Source organism: Ambystoma mexicanum, chromosome 9 (genome assembly GCF_040938575.1).
Source record: "Ambystoma mexicanum isolate Mex_15411 chromosome 9, UKY_AmexF1_1, whole genome shotgun sequence".
NCBI lineage: Eukaryota > Metazoa > Chordata > Amphibia > Caudata > Ambystomatidae > Ambystoma > Ambystoma mexicanum.
In genome coordinates, this window is record NC_090931.1 from 190435179 (window position 1) to 190462874 (window position 27696).

The 27696-nt window shown below is 46.6% G+C and overlaps 1 long non-coding RNA gene across 1 annotated transcript; it reads left to right on the top strand.

Moving 5' to 3' along the window:
* The first annotated feature begins 382 nt into the window (after positions 1 to 382).
* On the top strand, positions 383 to 23176 carry LOC138487859 (uncharacterized). The gene is made up of 4 exons (XR_011274551.1): positions 383 to 501; positions 4475 to 4513; positions 11838 to 11912; positions 23154 to 23176. It is a non-coding gene; the product is annotated as an uncharacterized lncRNA (long non-coding RNA).
* The last annotated feature ends 4520 nt before the right edge of the window (positions 23177 to 27696 follow it).

Genomic DNA, 27696 nt, shown 5'->3' on the forward strand with positions numbered 1-27696 from the left:
TGAAATGTTGCCTGGCGGGAAAATGTGTGCACCTCAGTGAGGGGCACCGTCCGTGATGTCGAGGAAAGTGTTCCCACCGCACCCAACCTCCCCGTGTTACCCACCTGCGCTGGCCTGTGTCCACAGGCGCCGGCACCGCCACTTGGGGCAGGCCAGGGAATGTGCACCTTGGCTTCCATTCGCTCCTATCGATCGCGCCATCTTGTTCCGAGAGCGCTCGCGCATTGTTCAATTGTCAAAGCAACCGGGTAGGACCTGCCCGGGGGTGCAGTGTGGCCATCTAATGGGCCTGAAGCTGCCAACAACCACCCTCACCCCCCACCTCCCTAGCAGTCACGCTCACCTCGTGATGGGGATAAATATTACACCGGACCAGTTAATGTTTAATGTGGCTGAGCTTGGCCTAATGTCCCTTAACACAGGTGGCAGGCATGCCATTGCGTGTTCCCACCTCGAGCGCAGAAGGGGCACCGCTTGGCTCTCCGGGCACCATGGCAGATGGTAAGATACAGGTGTCCACCGCCAGGGTGTGAGACAGCGCCATTTTGGGCCACTTAGTTTGCTTTAGTCTTATTTTCACTTGCAAGGCTGTCACTTTCTCCCCGGTCCTTTTCCGCCAGTTGGCCAACCTCTGCCCGGCTGTAACTGCTGGTTAATGGGGTGTGTTTGCCCCGTACCGTTAGTGGACAGCTAATGGGGTGTGTTTGCCCCATACCGTCAGTGGACAGTTAATGGGGTGTGTTTGCCCCGTACCGTTAGTGGACAGCTAATGGGGTGTGTTTGCCCCATGCCGTCAGTGGACAGTTAATGGGGTGTGTTTGCCCCATACTGTCAGTGGACAGTCTGCTCGCGCACCTGGACAGTACCACCTTGCGCTCTTTTTTTCGGAGGCCATTTGCGTCCATGGTTCAGTTGACTACAGGGGCCAGAGTTCGATTCCCGGATTTCCCACTTCGACAGACTTGTGTGATCCTGGGCAAATCGCGGTATTTCAATGTACCTCTTGTTTTAGTCCTGGGTGACCTCGTTTCGGGATAACTTCAGCCACCTGCATTTCGGGTGCTTCTAGGACCGGCAAAAAAATGGGAATATTTTTCTAGATGAACTGGGAAAAGTTTGAGGTTCATCGTGGGGCCATCAGCTGGGATGGTTATAAAAGGCCATCTTATCTTCTACCAAGGCCTGGGACATGTCGCTAATGGGGCCTGGTGGGCAGCAGCAAGGCAGTGGTGTATGGTAAACCGTTTCTCGATTTCCAGTGCTCTTGCAATAGAAACACAGAACACGTTTCACTGCTTGGGGTGATGTGTGAGGGCGAGCCACTGGGTAAGTAGGCGGAGAGAGGCACGAGGGAATTGGGGGCTGGAAGTGGCTTGTTTAACCCTCAAAAGCAGTCTGTACAGTGTGTGAATCATCGAACTTTTAGAGCACTAATCTCCAAATATTCACTGGCCAATTTTTGGATTTTCGCCTGGGCATCACGTGTCCCTTATTTGCCCAAAGTAGGAGTGCTTAAAGAAGCCCCCAACCCTCTCTTGTAGTCACTTATGTCCTGCCCCAGTTCCATGGTTATACTTTGTAAAGGTGCAGAGCTTATGCGCGAGGAAATGGAGCAACCCGCTGTCCCCCCACAAGCAGATCCGCCTTTTAGAGCTGGAAAAGGGCACCTGTGTTTGTCCCTTTAAGAGCCAGCATACCACGGAATCATTCATGCCACTTGCTGTTCAGTGGACCCGGGGACTCGTTCACCCTCTGTCACACCTCCTGTTCTCTCTCACTCCCTCCTTTCTTCTTCTGCCCTTTCTCCGTATGTACCTTTCCCTTTCCCGCTCTGTACCTCCCCGCCGCTCCTTGTTCTCTCATCATCTCTCTCGCCCCGCATCACTCTCACTTGCACTCTGCACATCGCGCTTCTCTTGATGTCAGTTTCTAGAGTGCACTTCTTTCACTCTGCTGAGCTCTGCGTCTCCTACCAACGCCCCCCAGTTGAACCGCATCTCGTTTGCTCTTTCGTTCCCACCCACGTTTATCTGCTGTCAGCCAAACTCGACGCCTTTCCTCGCACTTTTTTCACAGCCGTTTCGCCGCATTTCTTCGCTGCATTTTTATGGGGAGCGCGGGAGTAGGGGACATTTTTGTTAAATATTTTCAGGTAAGGGAACTGCGATGAAGGGCAGTGGGGCAGGGCGTAGCCAGGATTGTCTAACAAGTGGGCCCTGAGGCTAACGTAGTTGGGCCCACCGCAGTGACATTAACATCTGCAGCATGCTAATACCAAGCATTGGCAAAGCCACACTTTTGCTTTCCACTGCACAATGCTTGCAATGTCTCAGGCGCAGGAGCCGGTAGGGTAGCCTCCAACAAAAGCCAAAACCACTTTGGGCCACATTCGTGCATTCGCCTGGCTGACCCAAGGCTTCCGTCCCACTGCTTTTCGCGCGGCCCTGGGGACATGGCCGAGGAAGCGCAGAGTTGCTGGAGTGCTGTAGCACAGCGACGTTTACCACTGATGTAGTCACCTGATGCGTTAAGCATTCTCGTCTGTCCAATGAGATACTCCCTAGCTGCTCTACAAACCAATGAAGTTGAACCAAACTCCGGGGATCACTTGATTTTTGGTGTATTTTTTTCAATGACCCTAGAAAATGTCCACTGACTGTAGGACCCTGTGATTGATACCAGATTCCTGGGAATCGGAGCTACATGAGGAGGCCCCAGACATGCTCATGCTTTCCATCCCACCCGCCGATTCCTCACACACAGCCAAACATATCTGGTGCCACATTGGGGAAGACACACAGCCAGCAACATATGACCATCCCAGTGAGAATGCTGAAGTGAGGGCCCATTCCATCAGTGGTAGTGAAATTATATATTACGGAAGGCAACCTGGCAGCACTGATGGCGATAAATAATGCTTATGGTAATGTTATGTTATGTTATGTTATGTTATGTTATGTTAAAGGTACTTATATAGCGCACCGTCACCAAACGGAAAAGGTCCCCAGGCGCTCTGGCGGATCTGTAAACAAGAAGGACGGGTAGGGTTAGTCGGGAGGAGGGGAGCAGGAGTGTGGGAGAAGTGATGTGCTGTTGGCAGCTTCAGCTCGGTATACACCGAGTGCTGGGCTTTGGTGCTAGTATCGGATCGGGCGAGACCTCGAGTGCTCTATGTGATGTTTATGTGTTGTTGATGTGGTGTGGTAAAGTGCGTGCGGATTTCTGGGAGAGAGATGGTCGTGTGGCTTTGTGTGGTTTACGTATGCAGAAGATTGAGGGTTGGGTTAGTACGGTCTGTGTCCTGATTCAAGTACTTTCTGATTGAGTTGTATCCCTGTCGGTTTGGTTGATGCTGGTTCCTCATGGGCCGACTCCCTTTGTTGGTGCTGCGCTGACCCCGCTGTATCATAGTGAGTATTGTTTGGATTGATGGGTGCATCTGAACCTTTCTTCGGGTGTGGGACTGGGTTGGTAATCTCTCTATTCTCTTCTTATCTGGTATGACACTGGTCAGTTGAGGTTTTGAAAGGTTCAGGGTCGGAGTGGTGTTGATGTGGCATTCTAGTGCTTCCGTCTTGGTGAGCCTGTGTATTCAGTCGTTCGTTTCCTCCTGTCATGACTGTCTTTCCGTTGGTTCATTGGTTTTTGTGGGATGAACATCCTTGGGGATGTTGTTAGTTGTAGTTTTTGTGTGGTGGGGCATTGTGCATCCCGCTGTGTGGTAGCTGGACAGTGTGTAATGATTTACCACCGGCAGTAATTGTACCTCCTGCATTTGCCTGGTGGCGAGGATTATCCTCCACGTCAGTGGTAATTCCAAAGATTCGACAGTAGAACGTTTCATGTACATGGCTGAAAGTCTAGCAATTCACTCTCACTACATCCGCGAAATGGGGCCACTTTTTTCAAAATATAGAGACGGTGAAAATGTAACTGTTTCATTGAGAGTACTGAGGCATGGCCTCTCCTTGACAATTAGATCCCCAATTTAGTAGCCAACCAATCATAAGCCTAAGACCCATCTCAACATCACATTGACTATCAAAACCATGTTGTTTGTATAAATGGGCCTGAATGGATGTACTGCCTTCTACTGCTGTTTGCCAAGTTTCTATTTGTAACTCACAACTAACAATGCATTTGGTGCACCTCATTTTTGTTTTTGTTTTTTTGTAAAGCCTTTGCCATCTGTAACCTTTAGCAAGGCCTTTGTACCTCTAACGAAGACATTTTCTTGCAACAGCGCCTCGATGCCCTTGGTCTGTAGTGCGCTTTACAAATTTAAAAATAGAAGAAAATAAATCTGTAAATGCCCATACAGTGCTGCTTAGTGGGCATTTACAGAATTTGGGTGGGCCTTGCCCACACAGGCGCTACCCTATCTACGCCTCTGCTGTGGGGTGAGGAATCTGAAAGAGAAGAATTTGCGGCTTGAATCCCATTCTCAATGTACCTCATTTTTTATTTATTTCAGACTATTTGAACAACCAGGTTGCGGACCAATTCTTTTACGGTACGTCTGTTGTCCAATTTGCTTTAATATGAATTCATATTTCAGTGCAAAGATGTAGATGTTTGTGCCATCTTGGCCTCACAGTTTCGCATGACCCCTTGCTGCCTTCGAGTCATGCATCATTCTCACTGTTTAAAGTGAGGATTGGAAGCTTTTCAGAAGCTGAATCCAAAAGCACATCAGCTGGTGTATTCTTAAGCACACTGCAGGTATCTCACACCCCTGCCCTCTAAGATAATACAATTATCCCACATGCAGCTAAAATGATAACTAGTCAGCTAATTTGCATATCCACACTGCATTTCTTTGTGGCTCAGGAATAGAGGTGAACCTCAAGGGATTGCCACTAGATGGTGATGCGGCATGTGTGGCTTGTTAAGTGAAATTGCCTGTTCTTCTCAGACCTTATTGGCCCCTGGGACCTTAAGTGTGACTCTCTGTGACCTATTTTTCTCTAAGTTAAGATCTCTTTCTACTAGGTCCTCACTGGAGGATCTGAAGTAGATGGAGGAAGCTCATCTATTCTAAGCGGAAGAGTTGGGGGACCACTGTGCGGTGCCCCAGCATGGACAGGCTCAGGGTCCGACTGGGATAACAAATAAGAGACACCCCAAAAAAAGTTGCCCACATTAACAAATTGAAAAGAATCACTTTTAGTAACAAACTGTTTCAGAAACACTCATGGCACATTTTTTGTGATTTTGTTTTGCAAATGGTGCATTTTATGGCATATTGGACCTGTAACATTGCCCACTATGCTCTCAAGCGGTCTCCCGTGGACCTGCAGGACGTGCCCTTTATAACCTGCCTGGCCAGCCCTATTTCTCGATGGGCCAGTCCACGCCTGGGCAGGATGGGCCTGTGTGGCTTGGAAGTATAAGGCACAGACATCCCAAAACAATGAGTAAAGAGATGTATCGGTGCCCAGCACAGCTGATTCCCGCTTGATGTGGAGAATGTCTCCAGCAAGGCTGGATCTTGTAAATGCCAGTTTCTATTAGGGGTGTACCGATATTCGGCTTTGAGTAAGTATTCAGCCGAATTCTGGCTGGAAATTAGACATTCAGCTTCCACCGAATACTTAATTAATTTTCACTCAATGCTAAATAGTTCCCCTACAAAATACAATAAGGACTGCTCTGAGTGCATGCCTGGAATCATTCAGACATGTCATGTTTAACCTTTAAAAGGATGATTAAAGAAATGCTGCTGTCACTTTTTTGATTGAGTGCTGGCAGAGCAGATGTGTGAAAGTGCAAACAAAGTCCCTGCCCTTCATGTGCTGGACAGAGACTTTCATCTGGGGATTTGCTCGGGAGGGGTGAGCTGAAGAAAACTCTCAATATTTTGAATCTATTTCTGGTCTCCCCTGTAATTTGTAGTTGAAAACCATTGAGCTGGAACAATAGTTTATGAAGCCGCTATTGGAAAATAGTATTTTCTTTATTCGCTTATTGATTTGCAGTGAGAAATCTGAAAGTTACAGGTTCCAATCCCACCAGTTCCCAAACCAAATAATATAATTAAGTGGATTAATATAGCTGCTGCAGAGATCCCAGCAAGTTCCAAACTCTGAGTAAAATAGCTCAGGAAGTAGTGTGCCTGCATCAAAGGACTGTATTCGCCCTCCAGGCCAAGGTTATAAAGAAAGAAAGATGACTCAATGGGAAGTATGTCTGCAGTAAATATGTGCTTGTAATATCGCAACATACGTTACAATTCCTGCCCTCTAATGTTCTCATTTTGCCAAAATGAGCCCGTTTGAAATGAGTAAAAGTGACAGATTTAAAAAAAAAAAGTGGCTATATTTTTTCAACCAAAATTCCCCAGTCCATGGCAGGAGAAACATTCCTCCCAACGTTAGATATTTGTAAAATAAAAATGAGGAGATACAAGTTTACAATTTAGAAGCATTGGACCAAATGGATGTAGAGTGAAACAAGTAAGTAACATAGACATGCACATGCCAATGAAAGATCTAAACATCAGCAATGCCCCTTCCCTGTAGGGTCAGCTGAGAACCATGCAGGACTCAGCATTAAAAGATCTAAACATCAGCAATGCCCCTTCCCTGTAGGGTCAGCTGAGAACCATGCAGGACTCAGCATTAAAAGATCTAAACATCAGCAATGCCCCTTCCCTGTAGGGTCAGCTGAGAACCATGCAGGACTCAGCATTAAAAGATCTAAACATCAGCAATGCCCCTTCCCTGTAGGGTCAGCTGAGAGCCATGCAGGACACAGCATTCCCTATATATTTTTGCCTGATGTTTTTTAACATTCCCCAAACAACCACAAACATACCCCCCCCAGAAAAAGTAAAATACTGTCTATTAACGAAAAGTCATTTTTCAAATGCCTCACCATGGCTTTAGCATTGTAAAGGTTTGTATTCAGTAGCACTTCAGTCAGTCGGGTATTCATTGATGTAAGCACCCGTTCTGTGTTTCAGTGCCTTGCTGGAGCCAGAAGGCTAAAGATGGCCAGGCCCAAAAGGAACATTTGAAAGTACAAATAGACACACTCCATTTCCCCCCTCACAGTGATTACATACATGTACACTATACATTTGGGCTAGTCATAGATACTTGGGTCCCGCCCAACAAGCGACACCTAAGAATGCACAAAAATAAAAATTGTGCTGTTTTTGAACAGTTTATTTTCTGATTTATTCTTTTCATGCTGTACATTTTTTTTCCATAGGCAACAAAGAAAAACAATGCAACAAACAGCAGATATACATATTTTAAAGTGTATTTTTAATTTAAAAAGTGTTTTTCCTGTCTACATAACTTTATTTATTAAAAAGGCAACCATTCAGCTCTAGCTGAATACTTGTCCAACTATTCGGTATTCAACAGAATATTTAAATCTACTATTAGTTGCACCCCCTAGTTTCCACCCCATGAGTGCTTGTGCCCTTATTCACTTTCTCCTTTACTTCACCAAACCCAATGGTGATCTCTTTTTAGGACACAATGGTTCTCAACTTCAGAGGCACAAGGCGAAGGGCAGACAGGAAGGCATGTGTGTCTTTTTGGACATGTTTCAAGGAGGGGGGACATTCCAGCCCAAGACCCTCTGGGCCTGATTCACAAAGATTTGAAGTAGAGCAAATGAGAATCTCCCGTGAGGATCTCTGATCTGCTCCTGCTTCCTGAGATCTGATTCACAAACGCTACAGCTGGACTGAATCTGGAGATACTCAGCACATCACTGAGATTCGCTTGAGCAAATCTTTCAAAATCACATTTTGCACCTGGGCATCCCCATATTGACGCAAGTTTAAGTATGTGTGAATCAGGTGTAATATTGCAGGTGCAAATCAGAAACACTCAGGAGCATCGCTGGTTACTCCAGTGCAAATATATTGGAACCAGTGCCATTAGCATCAACTAGAACCATGTATGAATCTTGCCTGCTTTCTCTTAATCCCGGCTTTTGATCAAACTGTCTGTTTTGTTTTTGCCCTTTGTTGCGCTCTGAGGGTTATGGCGTGCGGCGCTCTATAAAAAGTTAAAATAAATAAATTATATATATATATATATATATATATATATATATATATATATATATATATATATATATATATATATATATATATATAAATAAAATAACTTTGCACCACAGATCAAGCCAAGGGGGGGCACAGCCAGTGCTGTAAATGGAAAAAAAGAATAGTCTGGGATTCCATCTAGAGGTGTGAGGGACGGTGTATGCGGCAAGGATAGGGGTGGAGTCATGACAGTCAAGTGATCGGCTTCTAAAAAGTCTAAAAAATACAGAGCTAAAATATAATAGCCTGTTTTGTCAAAATGACCTAAAATGCAGAAATCCCATTGTACCATCTGGACAATCTAATGGTGATAGCACTGAGTTGAGAAGAACAAGTATGCTGTAGCTTTATTTTCCCCATCTTGAATGGGAGCCAACAATGACCAGCCTGCAAAGTCATGGAAGCCTGAAGAAATATAATCTGGGTTGCTTGCCTCTTAAGGGACAATAGTGCTCCCAGTCACCAATTGGCTGCTGTGCCTGCAGCCATGTCACATTAATCTCACCTTAACGTGAATACATGTAAAACAACAAAGATAAATCGAAGCAGGGCTCTTCGAGGCTCAGTAGTTTGTCTCCGAGGTTGGGGCAGTTAATCACTGCCGGTGCAGTGTGTAGCAGCTCAGGCGTGGGTTTTTGTTTCCCTGGATTCAGAATCCAGGGGCGGGGAACATGTTTGCAGTTTTCCAAATCTGTGGAAATCTGACACAATTCCAGCCGTAGGCACGGTGACATCATGTGGGAGGACCCCTCGCAGGCAAGTCTCTGACTACATCCGCATAGCGTGCAGTGGCAGTGGGCAAGTGCAGTTTGTTGGAAGACGACTTACCTGGGAGGAATGCAGTCATTAGAGTTTATGTCCTGGGCAGTGCCCTCGGATCTCTATCATGGTGCCCTCTCCACTAGAGGAAGGAATGAGGCCGATCTCTTGGGTTCTTCCTTGGAGATGGGGGCACCGCTCCATTCATCTCCATGCTGGGGTGCAACTTGCACTTCCTTGCCCTCAGATGGGGTTCTGTCGAGATATTGGGTGGATTTTTGGCTCTAAGCGTGGAACTATTTGTGTTAGATATAGTTTTGACTAAAGTTCCTGCCCCTGGAAAAGTAAGCACTAGTTCCCAAAAAAGTCTTCAAGGAAGGTTTGCTTGGCAGTGCTGTTCACCCTCAGAGGGCCCCACCCGGGCGGTGCGAATTGATCTTTGTGACAACATGTTTCATAGGAGCTTCTCGAAACTCCAGGAAAAGGAAGCCACGGGGTTGATCGAGGTGAAACTCACAGATAGGCCTGAGCAATCTTTCACAAACGTGCCTGCACTTCCACGAGTCCCAAGTGAGACAGACGCGGGTAGATTTGTGGGTACCTGCAGATTTTTCTTCCAGCCAAAATCTGCCTAAATCTCAGTTAACAGCCATAAATCGTCAGGGAAGTTCAGCAGCACTTCAGAACGTTTCTGGCTGATTCTTGGGGGGAAATCATACAAAAAATAACTTCAAAGGCTGCAGGAAGGGAGGACGAGGTTAAGGGAACGGCAGAGGGTAGGCGAGGCTGGATTTGGGGGATTAGCAAGAGGAAACGTGGTCCTGTGCATCTGGGAAGGTTACCGAAATAGGACAGCAAATCAAATGATGCGTTAGGATAACTTAGCAGGTTAATGCATCTGCTGCAGAGACCAATGTGTAATAACCCGCAGGTCCCAGGTTTGAAACTGGCTAAGAACAACTGAACCTTCCATCCTTCAGTAGATGATGACTTTAGCAGAGGCGAAGTGGGCAATAGTCATATATCATGTGAGAACAGCAGAGCCAGTCTCATGTAATGCATGCCTGAGTCTGCTTCTCATAGTTCGGAGGTCGATACATTTCGAATTATTATGGTTTATTATATTACAAAATATTGAATTCATAACAGACATGTCAAAAAAGCTGATAATTTAGAGGGCAAGTCAGTCATGCATTGAGTGTGCACGATGTTTTGTCCTGCTGAGTTTGGTTGCATGAGGACTACTGAGGTTCACGCTATTATGATAAGGAGTGCCCAGGACTGCACGTCAATAACCTTGAAAAGAGCCAGCAGTGCTGAGGCAGGTCAGTAACATGTTAAGCATTTGTGATTAGTCGGATAATATTACAATGTTATGAGATCTGTACCCGGGGGAAATATGTAACATATACATAACACAGCTCTACAGTAAGTTTCTTTACAATATTGTTTTTCTTTAGCTGAAAACAAAGATTTCATTTTGGTTCATATACTTTAAAAAATGCCAGGTGCAAGCCATTGTCAATTGCACACTTAGTTTTCTTTGGACATTCCGGGCAAGAAGGAAGCTGACCTTTTCGAATAAGCGTGTACTTTGTTTGCTGTGAACATGTGCTGGCAGGAAAGGGACTGCGCTTCAACCCACTGTGTTCAGCAACATTTCATCAGCATGACAATAGCAGCTGAGCCCGAACCAACCTCCCGAATCTCTTAAAAATTCACCCTGCAAACCCAGAAACTATGATAATTCGGGCGATTTTCAGTTTGGCTGAATTTATTTGCCCAGGCTCAGTAATGAAGACATTTTTTGCATCAACACAGGTGGCATATGGTTGCTGAAGTTACATGCAAAACCTTTAAAGCCCCTTTTTGGATGTAGTTCAAATGTCCAGGAATAACAGTAGAAAATGTATGTTTCCAATATCACTTTTTAATACAGTATATGCCAAGACAGTTTGAGGACCACCTACCCAAAGGCCTCAAGATATAGTTATTGTGAACTGTCAGGTAGAGATTGTGTGAAAGGCCTGTAAAAAGCCTTGTATACAGTGTGTGTAACCTTCAAAATATCCCAATGCGTTGTCCCCGCACATTCAACACACTCCAAATCCTAGTACGCTCTACAGGCATTTCACAGAAACATTTTCCAAAGGTTTACACAAACTATACTCCAAGGCTTTTTACAGGCCTTTAACACAACTATATAAGGAAGTTCACACGGTTCCACCATGTCTTTATAATGAACACATAAATAACGAAAACTATTTCAGAGAAAGAAAGATAACGAAATAATGTTGAATGTTTTCCTCTTTTTTTTAATTTGGGGGTTCCCCGCCACGCCACCTGTTTCCCCAGCTATATTACCCCCCAGAACCCCGACCCTTTTTAATCCTTCACCCCACCCCCATATATACTTTTACCAAAAATTCATTATTTTTTTCATTATTTATTTTTCACTGAAAAAGCTATTCGTTATTATTTATTTTGTTATAAACACTGTATACGAGTTTACACAAACGATATCCCAAGGCCTTTTACAGCCTTCCACGCAAACTACACCCCTAAGGTTACACCAACTAGAACCCCATGAGAACTATATAGGAGCCTTTACACACACTATATCTCTGGGGATTTTCACAGGACTTTCACAGAAACAATAGCTGGAAGCTTATACACACTATATCCTGGGACCCTTTACAGGCCTTTCACCCACATTACGTGCTTTGAAAGGACTGTCACAAAAACGATTTATCCAGGACACCTGTATGTCTTTAACGCAATTGTTATCCAAAGGTTTTTAATGTGTCTTTTTTCACGCAAACTCCTTCAAAAGCACTTTACAGGCGTAAAGGTACTTTACAGGAGTTTTACGCAGACTGTGTCTTCACTCCCTTTTCAGAACTTATCTCATATGTTAAAGCTGCTCCTCATGCTTCATCATGCAGGGGACAGCAGTGGGGGGCTGAAATGTGTGACTGAAATGCTGAACCGTGTTTCCCCTGCCTTGCAGATTATGAGACCATCAGGCGAGGAGGCCTGATATTTGCTGCTGTTGCGTTCGTCATCGGAATGCTCGTGATTTTCAGTAAGTTGTAACCCCCCACCCTCCAGCATACATTTTAAACACCACACCGCAGCATTTGCCACACATCACATTGCGAGGACTCATGCCAGAACTGCAGGTGGGGCCTTCAAAGCATCTCTTTGCATTTACCCCTTTTTATTCTTTAATATGTATAACACTATTACACATTCTACACTGCCCGCCCACCTCCTTTGCTCTAAATCCTATGCCTACCCACACGTGGGTCAGATCTCTTCTGGCATAGTCCGCTATCACTCTAGAGATACAGAAATGGTATTTTCAGCAGCAGATATGGCTTGCTGCTTGCTCAGAGTTCAGTGTGCAGTGTCTGAAGACATATGTCCATAACGAGGGTCCTTTCACACTGTATCCGCTGGGGAATGTGAGAGTTAGCGTTCTTGTGTGAGCTTGCATTATATATTACATGGGAAAGGGCTCTCTGCGTTTGCAAATGGGCAGCCTTACCGCAAATCTCCTGATCCAAGCAGTGAGCCTTACTAGCATCCTAGGTGCAGATTCTGGGCAAGAAGAACACGAATCAGACTGTTATCTGTAATGCAGGCTGTGTAAAATAAAAAAGAAATCTGCTTATTTTGTTTATTTTTATGTTATGCATCAAACATATTAGAAGAAAATCTGCTCTATTTTTTACCCAGTGAATACATTTTTAGATATTACAAATTAGGACAAACCCTGTTTGTTTCATTCCCTGTTACACAAGCAGTAAACATGATGCTAAATTAATTTGCATCACTTTTTTGCATGAGGGCAAAGTTTAGGCAATCTGGTCCCAGAGAAGCATTTACCCTACAGAGAAACTCAATACCCCCAGCTCAACCCACATTGGATCATACAACTCCAAAACCCTTCACCAAGTTTGAATTCTCTCCCATCACCATAGAGCAGACAATGAAAATCATCAAAGCCCTCAAACCCGCGAGATGCCAAGGGGACATCTGCCCGGCCAAACTAATCAAAGACTGCACAGACAATCTGGCACCTTTTATCACTACCCTGATAAATAACTCCTTTGCAACCAATCAAGTGCCAGATAACCTGAAGGAAGCCTGGGTGCTCCATTTAAAAAAAAAAACACACACTAGCCCCTAACATGTCTACTAATTACAGGCCTATTACAACAGTGCCATTCCTTCTCAAAATATTAGAGTCTATGCACAAATTCCAAACTATCTGGAACGGCACAACCTTCTTGGCCTCCGCCAATCAGGATTTCGTCCTGGACATGGCACGGAAACAGCCCTAGTCGATCTTAAAACCCAAATGGACCTAATAAGAGACAGAGACGACTTAGCCATCTTACTCCTACTGGACCTCTCAGCCGCATTTGATCTAGTTAATCACAAGATCCTGTGCCGCCACCCGGCGCGCAACGCCCACTTTTCCAATAACACCATAAGCTGGATAGAATCATTCCTTTCAAATCAATCAATGCAAGTCTTCTCTGCCTCGCCAGCAGCACACCCCACACCAGTCATACATGGAGTATCACAGGGCTCATGTGTAGCCCCTACTATGTATAATGCATTTACCAAACCCCTCTTTGATAAACTAGATAAACTGGGTGTCACGTACACAAATTACGCGGACGACACCCAAATTCTCCTGGCAATCACTGGGGACTACGACACAGACGCTAAAGCGCTCAATGCCATCTACTTCACGATTCAGGCCTGGATGGCCGAAAAAGGAACTCTGTCTCAACAACGATAAAACCAAGATCCTAATCATAGGTAGCCCAGCGAAACTCAAGAACCTTCCACCATCCTACCAAGCCTTTGATATAGACGGGAACAACATCAAAGTCTCCAAAGAAGTCAAGGCATTAGTGGTGTACCTTGATTCCTCACTTACCCTCACCATGTAAGTAAACTCCATCTCATCAGCCTCCTTGTACACCGTGAAACTCATCACGGCATGCAGACCCTACCTTACGGTGCAAAATAGCCTCACTCCAGCCAGAGCACTAATCCTCTTGAGGATTGACTACTGCAATGCCATCTTCGCAGGTACCTCCACTTAAAATATTACAAAGCTCAAAATTATTCAAAATAACGCCGCCAGAACTGCTCTCAATATTCAGAAGTCCCCCAACATCTCCACTGCTAGAAGAAACATCCATTGGCTACCAGTCAGAGAGCGCATTCAATTCAAAGTATTTTCCCTCACCCATAAATGCCTAGCTAACACCGCTCCACGCTATCTATCCAACCTGATCTCAAAAACTCAATCAGACAGACCCACCCGCTCAGCCTACCTAAGGCAAGTGAACTCTCTAAGATTTAAAAGACAGAAAGCAGGTGGATCCAGCTTCCCCGTTCTCGCAACAAACTACTGGAATTCCATGCCCCCTGAACTTAGGACAGACCCCTCCCTATGGTCCTTCAGAAAAAAGATAAAAACGTGTTTTTTCAACTAGGACAATAGGAACCAGCCCAGCTCCTGCCACTGAGCACCAAGGACCCGGTACTTAGCCCACCTACAACAATCGAGAGACACTCTAACTATGCCCTTGCTCTGACTGTCACCTAGCAAGCCTGTGCAACAGTATTGCAGAAATTACTTCTGCAGTCCTTTGTCAATGTTACTGTCTGTTCAGAACCCATAGCACCTGGTTGTCGGAGGTTCCTTTACACTTGATTTGATTTGATTTATTAATTTATAGAGCGCTTTACACCAAGGCGCTGATTGCTATTGTACAACTTATTCAAACAACTTCTAATGTACAACTATGTAACTCATATGTAACCATTATCCCTATGAATATCCTAAGTAACTCTCATGTAACCGCTTTCTTAAGTCACGCTCCCAGATACCCGAGGGTTAGGCATGCTATATAAATGTAATAAATAAATAAATGAATAAAAATACTTAGCCATATGATCATTTGGTTTTAAGAAGTAAGAGGGATGTTGTTTTGAAGAGACAGGCGTCAGAGAGAACGAGAGATAGAGAAAGAGAGGGGGGAGACATTCATTACACATTGTATATCAGTAAGTACACATGTTAATTTATTAGCAATGTGTAAAGTGAGAAACTGCTGAAGTACTCCTAGCACAGTCTCCGCTCAGTAGTGCATTTCTGCAGTTAAGTGATGTTCCCCACAAGGAGCAAGTGGTAATGTGCTTGACACAAGAAAGCTGTTTGCAAAATGGTATCCTCTTCCTTCATATGTCACGATTGTCAGCATACCCTGCATCCCAGAGCCTAACCTCCACCCCAAAGGTGTTCTAAATGCCCACCTGCAGCTGTGGTGGGTTTTGCAGCAGAGGATAGTGTTGTACCCAGTGTAACGCTCTGGAAAGAGCTGTATCTCTGCACGAAGTGCAAGAGAAAGCAATGCACCGGAGCACCTGACAGGTTTAATACCGGACAGCAATATAGTTGTGTGTCCACCTCTAGAGTATCGAAGAAGCAATTCATATAACCCTTGTGTGAATGATTAACATTAAATGTTATCAGACTCTTCCCAATACACCTGTAACTTTAAATCAACCAGTATTTACACTTGCTGAGTATATTGTGTGTTATACTCATTAATAGAAGCACAACAATAATGCTCTCACTCTTTTTGTTTAACATGGATTCATTTATTTTATTTTAATATTTATATAGCGCACAAAGCCCAGAGGCATCTAGGCACTTTTAGCTTAAGAATTCGGTTACAGATAAGTGGTTTTTTGTGCTATTTGTTCTCTTATAGAAATAATATATGAGCCCTAAAAGAGTATAGTCAAGCAATATGCAGTTACCAGCATGAGTAATAATGTAGTTCAATATACTTGGAGGGGTCAGAAATGTGAGGCAGACGCCTTGGTAAGGTTTTTCAGAAGAAGCCGTTTTATTAACTCAAAAAGGTTTGAAAAACACCTCACTGTCCCTAACATAATGAGGATTTTCCCTGCCTATAAAAATAAACTAAAGGAAAACCCTCTAACAAAAGGAATCTGTCCCTCACACTTATACATACATCAGACTCATAAAGGAAGTATTTGGCAATTTAAACATAGCATAAATAACAGTTAAAGGAATATTGCGCTCAGAAAATATTATTGGCTAAAAAGATGGGCAATAGTCTAAAACATAATTTAAACATATTTTGAATGAAAGTTCCTATGTAAACACTTTGAGCAAGCGAGGCTCAAAGTGTTTACATCGGAGCATCCATTTTGCCATTTCAGGCAGCCTCCTCAGCTCTGCCCTGGCAGCACTAAACAAGCAGCAAATGCCCCCTATTGGGAGATTTTGCTTACTGCAGCCAGAACAGAACTGAGGAGGCTGCCTTCACTTTCATTTTACTTTTCGGTGCTCCCCAAGCCCAGGGAAGCACAGAAAACGTAAAATGATGGCAAAAAGCAGAGGCGCAGCAATTACAAATACAACATTGTTGTATTTGTGATTGGCGTGGTTGGAAACCCACGGAAATCATAAATACAACAACGTTGTTATTGTGACTGCGCCGGCTTTTGCGTGGAATCTCCTGGGCTCCCTCAACCCTGAGGGAGCCCCGGAGACTCCAAGCGTAAGCCGGCGCAGTCAGAATAACAATGTTGTTGTATTTCTCACTGTGACGGCTTTTGCTTGGAGGCTCCTGGGCTCCCTCAGGTTTGGGGGAGCCCAGGAGACGCCACGGGAAAGCTGCCGTAGTGAGAAACACTGCAGCATTTCAAAACACACCCGTGTTGTGTTTCTGCCTGCAACGGCTTTCACTTTGGGGCTCCCCCGAGGGAACCCGGGAGACTCAAAGTGAAAACTGCTGCAGGCAGAAACACAGCAGCATTTTGAAACACACCTGCGTTGTGTTTCTGCCTGAAGCAGCTTTCACTTGGAGTCTCCTGGGCTCCCCTGGGGGGGCCCAGGAGACTCAAACTGAAAGCTGCTGGAGGCAGAAACACTGTGGCATTTTGAAACACAACCGCTTTGTGTTTCTGCCTGCAGCGGCTTTCACTTTGAGTCTCCCGGGCTCCCCCGGGGAGCCCAGGAGACTCAAAGTGATAGCCACATCAGGCAGAAACACAACGTGGTTGTATCAAAAATGCCGCGGTTTTTATTTCTAAGTTTCTCGGACTCTTCCGGTTCGGAGAAGCGCAAGAAACCTAGAAAGAAAACCGCAGTGTTTTTAAATACAACAATGTTGTATTTATGTTTTTGCGGTAGCTTCAGCTTGGTGCCCAGGGGGCTCCAAGCTGAAGCTTCTGCAAACATAAATACAACGTTTTAAAAGCTGTGGTTTTCTTTCTAAGTTTTCCGGACTCCTCCATCCCGGAAAACTTAGAAAAAAAATTGCAGCTAGTGCTTATTTAAAAAAAGAAATAAGCACTTACCGAGATGCAGCTTTCCTGCCTGCAGTCTCTGGTCTCCGTCCTCCGGCACCAATGAAGGAAAAGCCACCCAGTGGTAGCTTTTGTTTATTACAGCTGGCTGGCTTTTGCTTCATTAGTGCCGCAAGGGCATGCACAGGAGGCATCCATTTCACAAAATGATTGCCTGCTAGTGCTTCACATTTTTAAATTTGAGCTTCATTTGCTCAATACTTTACATAGGGACTTTTAAAAAATATATTTTTTAGATATATTTTTGATTATAGGCATCTTTTTAGCCAATAATATTTTCTGAGCGCACTATTCCTCTAAGTTCATCATAAACTTAATAACTGTGTATCCTTGGAACCTGGGTCGGTTCCCCTTCCCCAGATTCGAAGCAGGATTTTCACTCAAAAGCTCAAATAAGCAAGTGACTTTTTGTAGCCACATTTGGATTTTAAAATTCTTCTAGCTCCAAAAGTCTTTCACTTTGACTTTAACCAACAGTTCAATTAGACAAGTCTTTATCTCTCCACTTATAGCAAAATATTCAACACAACTTCTTTCTCTTGAGAGCAAAAACACTTTTACAACTGTTCTGTATCAACAGCACACTTTTGTCAGAATGATTGCACAACAATTCATGAAACACTTTAGTGACTTTGCCCCTTCTTCTCTACAACCTTCAACTGCAATTTAGTACGTCAATGATTTCTTCCTGGTCTGCTAACTTGCCAGGACTACCACTAAAAGATCCCTGCCCTGGTATACTCACCTGCCAGGACTAAAAGCTCCTAACACTACTACAAGTACTATGTAGTAGTTTTTTAAGCCTTTGAGAAAATAGTCTTTAAACTTCAAGAACATCAGATTTCACAACTTCTTCTCAGAAGACATGAGACACATTGGTGCTGTTTATTCCACTGTTGTTTGACACTTTTACATCAGATAACTTCTGACAATGTTTCTCTAGCACACGTGCCCCCTTCTTTGGCTTTGCCAATGCGTGTTAATGTCTTGTTCAACTATTGCCTCTACCTCACTCTGCCAAAAATGGTTACACTCCCTCTGTGACAATGCTTTCTTGTTGTTTAGCCAATATGATCTACATTCTGTTTGAAGTATTGCCCCCTCTTTACTTTGGCAATGGTTGTTGCAATTGGCTGGCTTCGGTATTGCCCCTTCTTGACTTTGGCAAAGGGGTTTATAGTTAGCCTGCTCAAGTGTTGCCCCCTCATGGTCTTGGCAATAGTATTGGCTTAGATAGCAATGATTATAAGCTTTCCTTTCTCGTCCGGAGCATACCGGAGTTACCTGTCAATGCCAAACCCAACAGTGTGTGCAAACGCACCCGCTTGATCCGCTGCCACGCTTTGTTCTGCTTCTTCTTCTGCCTCTCACATGGCAGACTGCTTTGGGTTTCCTGTGGCTGTGTTGACCAGGAAATGAGCTTCATTTGCTCCCAGCACACCGCGGTGCTCGCCAGCCAGTGCGTCATAACGTGCAATTAGGAGAGCCTCTCTCTCCAGGGGGAAAGCTTGCTACCACGGTGCTTCCCGCTGCACAGTCTCTGCATTCAAGGCCCTCAGGTTTCAGAGACCCTCTCAGGGTCGACATCCGCATTAACAATAGCAGAGGCTCTGGCGTCTCCCTTCTTCCTCCACTGCCACTGCTGCTGGATACCTCTACATCTCCTCCACCTCCTTTCTGTGCTCATCTGTTGCACCTGAGGAGGCCTTATATATTCAAAGGTCCTGATCAGGTGTGGGCCATTAGAAACACTAGACTGCATACTGCAGTTTAGAGCCTCTGAGTCCCTCTTCCTCATCCCAGTACTTAGGGCATTGTGGGACTTGAAGTCCCCAATGTTCTGATTACCTTTTTCTTTATGAATACAAATTTCAACTTTATTGGGTTTGCTCTGGGTATTGTATAGACCTCTCAAAAAGAGCTTTAGAGGGGCCACGGGCCACCATTGTACCCCTCTGGGGTACGACTGCCTCTGGATTCCTCCCTGGTACCCTCCCCACCCCACGCTGAAAGGGGTTCTCATCCCGTCTTGACATGGTCAGGGCATTGACTTGATCACATTTGCAAGTTCCAGTAACATGACAGACACTGGGGATTTTGAATTGGCCAAGACTAGATGTGCAGGGGAAGTCAGGATTCAAAGCAGGGAATTATTGACTTACGCTTAGTCCATTATTTGTTACACTGCACACCTTCCAAGGGCGCTTTTCTCCTCCCACCCTCTCTGGTGCCCCTGTGGGGAGTGGCTGCCACTCCGCGGAGCTCTGGCTTACCTGCTGTCCCTGGCCAGATCCAGTGGCGGCTGCTATTATAGGGCGGCCGGGCGCCGCCCCCCCAGAAAAGAAAGAGAAAAGAAAGAGGAAGCTAAAAGAGATTCAATCAGAGAACTTCTCTGATTGAATCTCTTTTTTAGCTTGCATTTCCTTTGCCAACAGCCGGGGGCGCTGTGGCAAGGCAACACCTGAAGGGCTGGGCCCGGCTGCTTACACAGCAGGGCGCGTCTCGTTTTACTCTAATTTCTTTAATAGTAGAATGCGTGGAGCTCGTAGCTCCACGCACTCTTCGTAAACCCCTTTAATTAGAAGGCTGGCGGGGCGCTTCAGGGGTGGCCCCGCCGCCAGTCTAAAATGTGCGCAAACAGCGCACTAGGTCAGTCCCTCCCCTGCATGGACACAGTAATGTCATTGGCTGTTTGCCAGCCAATGACAACCCTTGCATTGGCTGGCAAACAGCCAATGACATTACTGTATCTATGCAGATCTCGTGCTGGTGCAGGGCGTGTGGGTGCGCTTGCGCCACCTTCACACTCTCCCCTGGATTCTTTGGAGTCAGACGAGTAACGATGCGAGCTCAGCTGCCCCTGACCCCTGAAGACCACCAGAGACAGCCTGGACCACGACGCGACGAGTTGCCGGTGGGTAAGTACCAGGTGGTCCTGTCCCAGATGTTGTTCTGTTTTCTTTTGGGCCTGAGGTCGGGGACGTGGTCCACGGCCACAGTCAGCAACACTGAAAGACGTGTAGGCCAGGGCCTACGGCTTTCAGTGTTGCTGACTGACTGTGACTGGGCCCGGCCTTGGTGGTAGCGGGCCCGGGCCTGCCTACCCCCAAGGTGGGGGCCAAGGCAGGGGCTGCCTGGCCTGGGCCTTTCTTTCCCCCGGTCCGTGGATCAAGGCCCTAGAGCCTTGGGCCACGGACAGCAAGGCAAGGCCCAGGCAGGCGTGCTGCTGCTGCCGGGCAGTGCCCGTGTAGAATCTTCAACATCCAATGTGCCGTTTTATATTTTCGGCATTTTTCGACAAAAATGCTGAAAATATAAAACGGCACAAGTAGAGCCCTGGGCTGCTGCTGCCTCAGGTGACGCAACGAGAGCGGGCAGGGCTTTAATGAGGCACACGCCCAACTAGTCCGGGCTTCTGCGGTGTGATTGCGGGAATCAGTATTCCCGCAATCCCGCATCCAGTCCCACACAAACAGTGTAGAAAAAAGAAAAAAAGAAAAGAAAAAAAAATAATAATTTGGCTACAAGTGTTTGACAGTTAAAAGGGGCTTCTTGGTTATGTCACGTGTAACCCAGGTTCTCTGAATGGCATGTTATGACTCTAGTCAGTCTAGTGATGACAACAGTGTGTGCAATGGGCAAGAATTTGGCACGATGTATTGGGAGAGCTTAACTGGCAGCGTGATGTGTGTGTGTAAACTCAGCCCTGATGCAGAGTTACAGATGCATACAGCGCCGCTTCCTTCCTTCCGCTCACCTCTTAGCGCTATGGCCAGGCTTCAAGTGAAGGCATATTGCAGCTGTGCGATAGTTCGCGTGCACTCGCCGCCTCGAGATTTCTGTGAAGGCGCAGAGTCAGTGTGCGACTGCAGCTCTTTCAGCGGCACGCCGAGCCTGTAGATGTCACAAGCAGGGGTGGGGGCTGCAGCCAGACCGGTGCTCCAGGAGCTTGTGATTCACAAGTAACTTCTGAAAAGGCAATAGGCAGGGTCTGACAGCAGGCGTGAGGATGGGCTGTTGAGTCGATTGCCTTCATGACAATTGTGTTCCTTCGTAAATGGATCTGAGTGCAGTGCACCATTTTCCATCAAGTTGTTCGCTTCGCCTGATACTGGAATTCACTGGTGACAGCACTGCCTGGTACAGATTTGGCTTGCTCGCCCTCTGTGCGAGTCGAAGGTTGTTGTTGGTGCAGTACAATTGCTGGCTTAACTTACTAGCGCACATACCACATCATGCGTTGGATTTGAAATGGGGGGAAAAAAAAACTCCTGGCAAAGAGCGTGATGGCGATCTGCTCTTAAAAACGGGACCAGCACATTATGGGACAGAAAACAGTCATAGCGATTGTTGAATCAAACCAACCCGATTACAAACCCCTTCGCTCGCTCCAACTACTAAGTTCACCTGCATGTGACGGGGAGCGGCTAATCATTAAACAGAGCATGTTCACCAAGTAGCAGCAGTATTTCTGCATAAACTCTCAACCAACTTGAGAAGTGGGCTAATTACAAGTTAACCTTCAAGCAGTGGGGTGAAAACTACTGCTTAGCGGTGGTAGTTAAAGCAAGGCCTGGGCCCACCTGCAACAGACACTGGGATCACAGCAAAATCATGTGTTTATAAATTCCCAAAAATATTATAATGAACAGAGGGCAAGGGTGAGTGTGCTACTCCGTAAACCCATGCGCATGTCGCTGGGGTATGGCTGCTGAAACAGCATTCACTGAAATCTTAAGATACGGCAGGGTGTTGTGGTTGTACACAAATCCACACTGCCGGGCTTTTTATTTTATTATTATTATTAGGAGGTGAATGGACACTAATCATTTAAAATCATATTGCTCGTATGATCATATCCACTGAGAGTGCTCAATCTGTGCTCAAACTCTAATGTTCAAGACCCATCATTTTCAGAACTGAACTGGCCTGATAGCCACGCAACGAAACGGCTAGTTCTTACCAACAGGGCACCCAGAGAAACCATTTGTACTGTTATGTGAGCTCAAAGGAAGGAGGGAAACTCATTTTGCCGCTATTGGTATGTGTGTGATACTCAAGGGCAATTGAAAATATCAATGCCCAACTGCCGTGCTGTTTATTGCAATCTGGCAATTTGCGTCTGTGAAGCCTGCTACTTTAAATAGCATTGGGTTTGCACATGAACATGCTTTTAGACAGGTGGACCCTGTGTGTATGTTACTATTTTCTTCTATGGCTTATATACTTTAAATCAGGATGATAGTTTGATGAAAATGTAAAGAAATAAAAATCATAGGAACACATTTAAAACAGTGTTTTTTTTTTAAGGAAGTGTGACATTTCAATTTTAAACGTGGATTTAATAAATGAAGCAAGCATTCGGCTTTGTTTGGCTTCAGCCGTATGATTGACACACTGTTAGATATTCGTCGGAATACTACATTTGCTTCTTGATACACATAAAATAGGTAATAATAATCCCAGCAGCCAGCAAAAGTTATGCATTACACCATAGTACCAGTTATTCTCAATACAAGCTGCTGTAAAATACACCATCACACTTGCACACGTAAGAATAGTGTACCACCATTAATATGTAAAACCGAATGCTTTTTTCATATTTCGGTGGGTTTTTTGGACAGTAAATTGAACATTTTGTAGGCCATTTTTCCAAAAATTTCGTGGCGGGAGAGCCCCCCCCTGCTCCCTCCTTGGGGGGGGTGGGCTTGGGCGCTTTGCGCGCTCGCTACTAAATTCACCCTTGCAAATTTACGCCCCACCAGCTTTAAAACTCACCAGCCGCCACTGGCCAGATCTCCCCAGTGTTCGCAGTGAAGAGCCCCGGTGACAGGCGAAGCCTCGGCCATCTGTACATGTATTCACACACGCTCTTGCTTCTTTCCTTTAGGTGGAAAGTTCCGATGCGGAAGGAAGAAGCAGCTGCGGTGAGTTATACCGCAGATTTGGCCTAGAGCCTGGAGATGCGGTGTGATCATGTAGGCGCTGTAGTGCAGTGGGAGGTTGTATGGTGATCTTACACGGAGCTAATGCGTCAATTTCTCCTTTAATTTTCCAGAGCGACTGGTGATGACATGTAGCAGCAGAGCAGCCGGTGAGTCAGGGGGGCAAAGGGCAAGTGTTATCCTTACACTTTTCTGAAATGCACTGCGCTGGAATGTAAGGCGGGCTGCTGCTGCTGCTGAGGAAACTGGCCTCCTTCTTCCAGAGACCCTAGGGCAACGGTTTCCATTCTTTGTCAGTGTGAGACCACCACTCCCCGATGAAACATTGTTGGCAGCCCCCACAATTGCACAGGTGCTTATATTTTCTAGTAAACACAGTTACCATCCTCCCACTTGAAAGAGCCTCACACCCCGCCCCCTGATATCCTCTGGACCCCCTAAAAGTGTCATCCGGGCAGTTTGGAGACCTCTGCCCAAGGGTTTAGCCAGTATCCATGTTCACCACAAGTCATTTCATTGCAGTGAGTGTTTGGCCGCCTGGTGATGGTCTCACAACAGATTTGCCTGCTTTCAAAAATCATCTTAAGAGTTATTACTGGACTAATCCAGTGTGTGGGAGGCCCTGTAACAACAAGCGGCAGCAGGTTCCAGGAAGTGCGGTGCTGAAGCCATGGCTGGACCCACACTGAGTGTGTGAAAGGGAAGGTGTATCACTGATGCACCCACGCCTGTCTGAGCAGCATCTGTTCTCTGGCACTGCTGCTGTCTGAGCTGCTGCTATTCTCTGGCACTGCTGCTGTCTGAGCAGCATCTGTTCTCTGGCACTGCTGGTGTATGAGCTGCTGCTGTTCTCTGGCACTGCTGCTGTCTGAGCTGCTGCTGTTCTCTGGCACTGCTGCTATTCTCTGGCACTGCTGGTGTATGAGCTGCTGCTATTCTCTGGCACTGCTGCTGTCTGAGCTGCTGCTGTTCTCTGGCACTGCTGCTGTCTGAGCTGCTGCTATTCTCTGGCACTGCTGGTGTATGAGCTGCTGCTATTCTCTGGCACTGCTGCTGTATGAGCTGCTGCTATTCTCTGGCACTGCTGCAGTCTGAGCTGCTGCTATTCTCTGGCACTGCTGGTGTATGAGCTGCTGCTATTCTCTGGCACTGCTGCTGTGTGAGCTGCTGCTATTCTCTGGCACTGCTGGTGTCTGAGCTGCTGCTATTCTCTGGCACTGCTGCTGTCTGAGCTGCTGCTATTCTCTGGCACTGCTGCTGTATGAGCTGCTGCTATTCTCTGGCACTGCTGCTGTCTGAGCTGCTGCTATTCTCTGGCACTGCTGGTGTATGAGCTGCTGCTATTTTCTGGCACTGCTGCTGTCTGAGCTGCTGTTATTCTCTGGCACTGCTGGTGTCTGAGGTGCGGCTATTCTCTGGCACTGCTGCTGTCTGAGCAGCATCTATTATCTGGCACTGCTGCTGTCTGAGCAGCATCTATTATCTGGCACTGCTGCTGTCTGGGCAGCATCTATTATCTGGCACTGCTGCTGTCTGGGCAGCATCTACTATCTGGCACTGCTGCTGTCTGGGCAGCATCAATTATATGGCACTGCTGCTGTCTGAGCTGCTGCTATTCTCTGGCACTGCTGCTGTATGAGCTGCGGCTCTTCTCTGGCACTGCTGCTGTATGAGCTGCGGCTATTCTCTGGCACTGCAGCTGTCTGAGCTGCTGCTATTCTCTGGCACGGCTGCTGTATGAGCTGCGGCTATTCTCTGGTACTTCTGCGGTCTGAGGTGCGGCTATTCTCTGGTACTTCTGCTGTCTGAGCTGCGGCTATTCTCTGGTACTTCTGCAGTCTGAGCTGCTGCTATTCTCTGGCACTTCTGCTGTCTGAGCTGCTGCTATTCTCTGGTACTTATGCTGTCTGCGTTGCAGCTATTCTATGGTACTTCTGCTGTGTGAGCTGCTGCTATTCTCTGGTACTTCTGCTATCTGAGCTGCTGCTATTCTGTGGTAGTTTTGTTGTCTGAGCTGCATCTATTCTCTGCTACTTCTGCTGTCTGAGCTGTGGCTATCCTCTGGTACCTCTGATGTCTAAACCACAGCTATTCTGTGGCACTGCTGCTGTCTGAGCTGCAGCTGTTCTCTGCCACTGCTCTGTCTAAGCTACATCGATTCTCTATCACTACTGATGTCTGAGCTGCTGCTATTCCCTGACACTGCTGCTGTCTAAGCTACAACTATTCTCTGGCACTGTTGCTGTCTGAGCTGCAGCTATTTTCTGGCAATGGTGCTGTATGAGCGGCGGCTATTCTCTGGCACTGCTGCTGTCTGAGCTGCGGCTATTCTCAGGCACTGCTGCTGTATGAGCTGCGGCTATTCTCTGGCACTGCTGCTGTCTGAGCTGCGGCTATTCTCTGGCACTGCTGCTGTATGAGCTGCAGCTATTCTCTGGCACTGCTGCTGTATGAGCTGCGGCTATTCTCTGGCACTGCTGCTGTATGAGCTGCGGCTATTCTCTGGCACTGCTGCTGTATGAGCTGCGGCTATTCTCTTGCACTGCTGCTGTATGAGCTGCGGGTATTCTCTGGCACTGCTGCTTTATGAGCTGCGGCTATTCTCTGGCACTTCTGCTGTCTGAGCTGCTGCTATTCTCTGGCACAGCTGCTGTCTGCGCTGCAGCTATTCTCTGGTACTTCTGCTGTCTGAGCTGCAGCTATTCTCTGGCACTGCTGCTGTCTGAGCTGCGGCTATTCTCTGGTACTTCTGCTGTCTGAGGTGCGGCTATTCTCTGGTACTTCTGCTGTCTGAGGTGCGGCTATTCTCTGGTACTTCTGCTGTCTGAGCTGCTGCTATTCTCTGGCACTGCTGCTGTCTGAGCTGCGGCTATTCTCTGGCACTGCTGCTGTATGAGCTGCGGCTATTCTCTTGCACTGCTGCTGTATGAGCTGCGGGTATTCTCTGGCACTGCTGCTTTATGAGCTGCGGCTATTCTCTGGCACTTCTGCTGTCTGAGCTGCTGCTATTCTCTGGCACAGCTGCTGTCTGCGCTGCAGCTATTCTCTGGTACTTCTGCTGTCTGAGCTGCAGCTATTCTCTGGCACTGCTGCTGTCTGAGCTGCGGCTATTCTCTGGTACTTCTGCTGTCTGAGGTGCGGCTATTCTCTGGTACTTCTGCTGTCTGAGGTGCGGCTATTCTCTGGTACTTCTGCTGTCTGAGCTGCTGCTATTCTCTGGCACTGCTGCTGTCTGAGCTGCGGCTATTCTCTGGTACTTCTGCTGTCTACGGTGTGGCTATTCTCTGGTACTTCTGCTGTCTGAGGTGCGGCTATTCTCTGGTACTTCTGCTGTCTGAGGTGCGGCTATTCTCTGGTACTTCTGCTGTCTGAGCTGCAGCTATTCTCTGGTACTTCTGCTGTCTGAGCTGTCTGAGCTGCGGCTATTCTCTGGTATTTCTGCGGTCTGAGCTGCTGCTATTCTCTGGCACTTCTGCTGTCTGAGCTGCTGCTATTCTCTGGTACTTATGCTGTCTGCGTTGCAGCTATTCTCTGGTACTTCTGCTGTCTGAGCTGCTGCTATTCTCTGGTATGTCTGCTGTCTGAGCTGGTGCTATTCTCTGGTATTTCTGTTGTCTGAGCTGCATCTATTCTCTGATACTTCTGTTGTCTGAGCTGTGGCTATTCTCTGGTACCTCTGATGTCTAAGCCACAACTATTCTGTGGCACTGCTGCTGTCTGAGCTGCAGCTGTTCTCTGCCACTGCTCTGTCTAAGCTACATCGATTCTCTATCACTACTGATGTCTGAGCTGCTGCTATTCCCTGACACTGCTGCTGTCTAAGCTACAACTATTCTCTGGCACTGTTGCTGTCTGAGCTGCAGCTATTCTCTGGCACTGCTGCTGTCTGAGCTGCTGCTATTCTCTGGCACCGCTGCTGTCTGAGCTGCTGCTATTCTCTGTCACTGCTGCTGTCTGAGCTGCTGCTATTCCCTGGCACTGCTGCTGTCTAAGCTACAGCTATTCTCTGGCACTGTTGCTGTCAGAGCTGCAGCTATTCTCTGGCACTGCTGCTGTCTGAGCTGCAGCTATTGACTGGCACTGTTGCTGTCTGAGCTGCAGCTGTTCTCTGTCACTGTTGCTGTCTTAGCTGCAGCTGTCCTCTGCCCCTACTGCTGTCTAAGCTACAGCTATTCTCTGACAATGTTGCTGTTTGAGCTGCAGCTATTCTCTGGCACTGCTGGTGTATGAGCTGCTGCTATTCTCTGGCACTGCTGCTGTCTGATCTGCTGCTGTTCTCTGGCACTGCTGCTGTCTGAGCTGCTGCTATTCTCTGGCACTGCTGGTGTATGAGCTGCTGCTGTTCTCTGGCACTGCTGCTGTCTGAGCTGCTGCTGTTCTCTGGCACTGCTGCTGTCTGAGCTGCTGCTATTCTCTGGCACTGCTGGTGTATGAGCTGCTGCTATTCTCTGGCACTGCTGCTGTCTGAGCTGCTGCTGTTCTATGGCA